Raw genomic sequence first — 7,844 nt, forward strand, 5'->3', positions numbered from 1 at the left:
TTTGTTGACAGGACGAGCGCAGTGTGTCTCAATGCTTTGCAAAGGGTGAGTAAAGCCTTTTCATCATTTGATTTGGGGGGGCCTGGATGTAAATCAGGAGTAACACACTATAGCATTAGGAATACACGTCTAAAACTGTTTTTTTGAAAATGTATACTAATTTATTAACAGTATAGAGATAAAGTTTTATGATGTTTCATTTAAAGCAAAGTGTCGTATATCGTGGCAGGTATAAACACAATACTATGTGCATTACAAACATATTGCAATAATATGTCTGTCTTCCAAAATGGTGAGCGTGGACGACAGACACAGTATGGACGACTGATACAGCGTGGACGACTAACACGGTGTGGCCGATTGACGAGCGTGGACAACCGACACGGCGTGGACAACCGACACGGCGTGGACAACCGACACGGCGTGGACAACCGACACGGCGTGGACAACTGACACGGCATGTCCAAGATTGCAATGAAGACACGCCAGCAGCTTGGTTACAAAATTCACACAATGTTAAAATCAAACACAATAGTAAAAAACACCAGGCGGAGATTCATCAAATTACCGCCAACACAACAGTGAAGCGGTTGTCATAGAGACCAATAAAAACTTGCTAATGAATCCACTGGTTTCCTGGGCAACTGCTCAAGTTTTGTTGGCGACACTTTCATACATAAACACAAGTCGGTCAGTGAAACAGAGATCTGTTCTCCTGCAATAACAGCTACTAACATATTGTGACTATGACATCACAACGGACCACACTGGCATGCGCTGCGAAGGTGCGTTCCCGCACGGCAAATTGTAGAACACGCTGTGCGTCACTATGCTACCCTTCAAAGAATAGTAAAATTCACAGAATTATTAGTTATCCTTTTCATTTTTAAATAAACAAATAAATGGATCCAGACACTCACAACACCCCCGTGGAAGTTTAAAATCTGGCACTCCATATTATGGAACATTAAAAACATGATTCTAAAACGTCTTATGTGTTTTGTCCTTTTTAAAGTTAAGACATTATTATGGATAGTATAAAAAGTCCCCATTCCACCATTAATTGAACACTATAGTGTAAGGAATACAAATATGTCAGGGATAGGCAACCTTCGGCACTCCAGATGTTGTGGACTACCTCCCCCATAATGCTCTCACACCCATAATGCTGGCAAAACATCATGGGATGTGTAGTCCCAAACATCTGGAGTGCCAAAGGTTGCCTATGCCTGAAATATGTATTCCTAACACTCTAGTGCCTTAGTTGACCACTTAGGTGAACGGGTTTAAAAGGGTAGTTTACGTACCTTTCCTCCCTCGCAGCGTGGATTCCTACATGAAAATCCGCCTCTTTGGCTGAGAACAATGTTTTCCTATCTGACTGGTCCAGGGTGGTGTTCTGCTGCGCATGCGCACTAGACTCCCAATGCTTTCCCATAGATAGCAGAACACCGTGCTGCACTAGTCAGACCATCTCTGTGGGCCATCTTACTGAAATAGAGTTTTACTCTGCCACTAATGGAAGCACCTCTAACATACCGACAGAAACAAGATGCAGGTTCACCCTGCAATGTAAACATTACCGTTTGTGCAAAGTGACAATGTTTGCAGCTGCAGAGTTCAAATGTGGGGGAGGGGGACATGGCAACCAAACCACTTCATTGAGAATTGTTCCTTTAAATAATAATAATAACAAAGTATTTAACCAGGAAAGGTACATTCAGATTGCTCTGGTTTCCAAGTACGTCCTGGGGATGTAACCTTAGCCCAACATCCAGGGGTTGTTACTAAAATACACAATATCTACATTTTTTTATTTTTTTTAACTAATAAAAAAAACAAAAAAAAAAAAAAACACACCCACAACAAAAGAGAATGTGCATAGTAGGAAGATAGATAACATAAATATCAATTAACCCTTTAGTGAACTGCAGGATATCTACAAGAATAAGAGCACAATACATTTACATATCAAGAAAAACAAAACAATAAAACAATTGTTTTAGTCTTAATATATGTGTAAAATATTTGGGTAGATACATAGAACATACAAAATCTAGCAAATTCACTTACTATACACCAACTTCAAAACTCACAAAATGTAAATGCTTTTTAAAAACACCTAAAATACACACACGATACATACTAACTGTTTAGAGTGAGTAGCATGTTGCTGGAGAACCATTTTGCTAGAATATATTTTTGAGACTGTTGAGTTGTTACACAGGAGAAATATATTACTATGTTTTGGGAACCTTTGCCCAATGCCCCCCACCCAGCCCCCCCCAGCCCAGGAATCCCTGCATACAAACAAACAGTGTCCAGACCCAGTCATTTAATCTGTAATTAGGGTTTGTCCTGTGAACTCTGCATGAAGACTCTATAGTTCACTTACTTTTATGTATATATAGAGATTATTGTGTTAGCTACAGTAACCTTGAAAAAGACCTGCAGAGGTCAAAACGTTGGTTTGGTTTGTACCTGGATTGAATAAAACTACACATTTTTTCACAAAGACCTGAGTGTGCATCCTACATTCTCTATTTTTGTCTATATTTGGAACGCATCGTGGTTTGCACCCAGGCAGGTATCCTATTATACAATAAGGAGAGTGCCAAGCTATTTGTATTTTGTATTATATATATATATATATATATATATATATATATATATATATATATATATATATATATACATACACACACACACACACACACAATACACACAGTATATATACACAATACACACAGTAAACACACGCAGTATATATACACACAATACACACAGACAGTATAAACACACATGGACAGTAGATAACACACACAGTATAAACACACACAGACAGTATAAACACAGACAGTATATAACACAATACACACAGTATAAACACAGACAGTAGATAACATAATACACACAGTATAAACACATACAGACAGTAGATAACATAATACACACAGTATAAACACATACAGACAGTAGATAACACAATAGACACAGTATAAACACAGACAGTAGATGACACAATACACACAGTATAAACACAGACAGTAGATGACACAATGCACACATTATAAACACAGACAGTAGATAACACAATACACACAGTATAAACACACACAGACAGTAAATAACACAATACACACAGTATAAACACACACAGACAGTATAAACACAGACAGTATATAACACAATAAGACAGTATAAACACAGACAGTATATAACACAATACACACAGTATAAACACAGACAGACAGTATATAACACACACACAGTATAAACACAGACAGTAGTTAACACAATACACACAGTATAAACACACACAGACAGTATATAGCACAATACACACAGTATAAACACACACAGACAGTAAATAACACAATACACACAGTATAAACACACACAGACAGTATAAACACAGACAGTATATAACACAATCAGACAGTATAAACACAGACAGTATATAACACAATCAGACAGTATAAACACAGACAGTATATAACAATACACACAGTATAACCACAGACAGACAGTATATAACACACACACACAGTATAAACACAGACAGTAGTTAACACAATACACACAGTATAAACACACACAGACAGTATATAGCACAATACACACAGTATAAACACACACAGACACACACAGTAGATAATACACACAGGATAAACACACACAGACAGTAGATAACACACACAGACAGTAGATAACACAATACACACAGTGTAAACACACACAGACAGTGTAAACACACACAGACAGTGTAAACACACACAGACAGTGTAAACACACACAGACAGTGTAAACACACACAGACAGTGTAAACACACAGTGTAAACACACAGTGTAAACACACACAGACAGTGTAAACACACAGTGTAAACACACAGTGTAAACACACACAGACAGTGTAAACACACACAGACAGTGTAAACACACACAGACAGTAGATAACACAATACACACAGTGTAAATGCACACAGACAGTGTAAACGCACACAGACAGTGTAAACGCACACAGACAGTGTAAACGCACACAGACAGTGTAAACACACACAGACAGGGTAAACACACACAGACAGGGTAAACACACACAGACAGTAGATAACACAATACACACAGTGTAAATGCACACAGACAGTGTAAACGCACACAGACAGTGTAAACGCACACAGACAGCAGATAACACAATACACAGTGTAAACACACACAGTGTAAACACACACAGACAGTAGATAACACAATACACACAGTGTAAACACACACAGACAGTAGATAACACAATACACACAGTGTAAACACACACAGACAGTAGATAACACAATACACAGAGTGTAAACACACACAGACAGTATATATACACACACAGACAGTATATAACACAATACACCCAGTCTAAACACAGACAGACAGTATATAACACAATACACACAGTGTAAACACACACAGACAGTAGATAACACAATACACACAGTGTAAACACACACAGACAGTAGATAACACACACAGACAGTAGATAACACACACAGACAGTAGATAACACACACAGACAGTAGATAACACACACAGACAGTAGATAACACACAGACAGTAGATAACACACAGACAGTACATAACACACAGACAGTAGATAACACACACAGACAGTAGATAACACACACAGACAGTAGATAACACACACAGACAGTAGATAACACACACAGACAGTAGATAACACACACAGACAGTAGATAACACACACAGACAGTAGATAACACACACAGACAGTAGATAACACAATACACACAGTGTAAACACACACAGACAGTAGATAACACACACAGACAGTAGATAACACACACAGACAGTAGATAACACACACAGTAGATACACACACAGACAGTAGATACACACACAGACAGTAGAACACAATACACACAGTGTAAACACACACAGACAGTAGATAACACACACAGACAGTAGATAACACACACAGACAGTAGATAACACACAGACAGTAGATAACACACAGACAGTAGATAACACACAGACAGTAGATAACACACAGACAGTAGATAACACACAGACAGTAGATAACACACACAGACAGTAGATAACACAATACACACAGACAGTGTAAACACACACAGACAGTGTAAACACACACAGACAGTGTAAACACACACAGACAGTGTAAACACACACAGACAGTGTAAACACACACAGACAGTGTAAACACACACAGACAGTGTAAACACACACAGACAGTGTAAACACACACAGACAGTAGATAACACAATACACACAGTGTAAACACACACAGACAGTAGATAACACACACAGACAGTAGATAACACACACAGACAGTAGATAACACACACAGACAGTAGATAACACACACAGACAGTAGATAACACACACAGACAGTAGATAACACACACAGACAGTAGATAACACACACAGACAGTAGATAACACAATACACACAGTGTAAACACACACAGACAGTAGATAACACACACAGACAGTAGATAACACACACAGACAGTAGATAACACACACAGACAGTAGATAACACACACAGACAGTAGATAACACAATACACACAGACAGTGTAAACACACACAGACAGTGTAAACACACACAGACAGTGTAAACACACACAGACAGTGTAAACACACACAGACAGTGTAAACACACACAGACAGTGTAAACACACACAGTGTAAACACACACAGACAGTGTAAACACACACAGACAGTGTAAACACACACAGACAGTGTAAACACACACAGACAGTGTAAACACACAGTGTAAACACACACAGACAGTAGATAACACAATACACACAGTGTAAATGCACACAGACAGTGTAAACGCACACAGACAGTGTAAACACACACAGACAGTAGATAACACAATACACAGTGTAAACACACACAGTGTAAACACACACAGACAGTAGATAACACAATACACAGAGTGTAAACACACACAGACAGTAGATAACACACACAGACAGTAGATAACACAATACACAGAGTGTAAACACACACAGACACTATATATACACACACAGACAGTATATAACACAATACACCCAGTATAAACACAGACAGTAGATAACACAATACACACAGTGTAAACACACACAGACAGTAGATAACACACACAGACAGTAGATAACACACACAGACAGTAGATAACACACACAGACAGTAGATAACACACACAGACAGTAGATAACACACACAGACAGTAGATAACACACACAGACAGTAGATAACACACACAGACAGTAGATAACACACACAGACAGTAGATAACACAATACACACAGTGTAAACAAACACAGTGTAAACACACAGACAATGTAAACACACAGACAGTGTAAACACACAGTGTAAACACACAGTGTAAACACACAGTGTAAACACACAGTGTAAACACACAGTGTAAACACACACAGACAGTAGATAACACAATACACACAGTGTAAACACACACAGACAGTAGATAACACAATACACACAGTGTAAACACACAGTGTAAACACACACAGGCAGTAGATAACACAATACACACAGTGTAAACACACACAGACAGTAGATAACACAATACACACAGTGTAAACACACACAGACAGTAGATAACACAATACACACAGTGTAAACACACACAGACAGTAGATAACACAGTACACACAGTGTAAACACACACAGACAGTGTAAACACACACACACAGTGTAAACACACACACAGTGTAAACACACACACACAGTGTAAACACACACACACAGTAGATAACACAATACACACAGTGTAAACACACAGACAGTAGATAACACAATACACACAGTGTAAACACACACAGACAGTAGATAACACAATACACACAGTGTAAACACACAGACAGTAGATAACACAATACACACAGTGTAAACACACACAGACAGTAGATAACACAATACACACAGTGTAAACACACAGACAGTAGATAACACAATACACACAGTGTAAACACACAGACAGTAGATAACACAATACACACAGTGTAAACACACACAGACAGTAGATAACACAATACACACAGTGTAAACACACAGACAGTAGATAACACAATACACACAGTGTAAACACACACCGACAGTAGATAACACAATACACACAGTGTAAACACACACAGACAGTAGATAACACAATACACACAGTGTAAACACACACAGACAGTAGATAACACAATACACACAGTGTAAACACACACAGACAGTAGATAACACAATACACACAGTGTAAACACACACAGACAGTAGTTGACACAATACACACTCACTAGGCACACTGCTAGAATGCTGTAATATCTCCATTTCCTGCTGATATCGCAGTTTAGTGAATAGCCATCGCACTCTGTACCCCACTCACCGGCCCGCAGTGACAGCTCCTTCCTCCCCCTCCCACCCAGCTGGGCTCTCCTGGCACGTCACGGACTGATGACGTCACACGAGGGCAGCGAGCGGCGGCCATGCCTGCTTCTGGCATGCCATCACTTCCGGCCTTGATATCCCATTACTGAGAGGAGGGCTGATGATGGGGCTGATGGGTAATACAGAGATTGGCAACCAGTTGCTGTCTGCCCATAGCATTACTGGGGAGGGGGATTGTAAAAGACCCCGCCCCCATTTTACACTGCATTGTAACACTGAGATATAATAACCCACTGCCTCCCCAATAATAACACACAGCACACCTCTACCCCGGCTCCTAGCTCGGTAACTAACCTGAGACGGATCGTTTGCCCACATCAAATATGGCGGCCACTGCTTCCGGTGACAACGGCAATCCCAGGGTGCCCCGCGACAGCTT

The 7,844-nt window shown here is 39.6% G+C and overlaps 1 protein-coding gene across 2 annotated transcripts in view; it reads right to left on the reverse strand.

Annotated features, from left to right (window-relative positions):
- The window catches only part of BTBD9 (BTB domain containing 9), a 205,881-nt gene extending 198,388 nt beyond the window's left edge, over positions 1–7,493 (reverse strand). The window contains exon 1 of one of the 2 annotated variants that reach the window (XM_063444128.1): positions 7,404–7,493. The gene's annotated coding sequence lies outside the window, so the exon portion shown is untranslated. Of the gene's footprint in view, positions 1–1,307; positions 1,396–7,403 lie in introns of those variants that run through there. The other variant, XM_063444127.1, reaches the window with a different exon arrangement.
- Between the last annotated feature and the right edge of the window lie 351 nt (positions 7,494–7,844).

The sequence above is a fragment of the Pelobates fuscus genome, chromosome 2, assembly GCF_036172605.1.
Source record: "Pelobates fuscus isolate aPelFus1 chromosome 2, aPelFus1.pri, whole genome shotgun sequence".
NCBI lineage: Eukaryota > Metazoa > Chordata > Amphibia > Anura > Pelobatidae > Pelobates > Pelobates fuscus.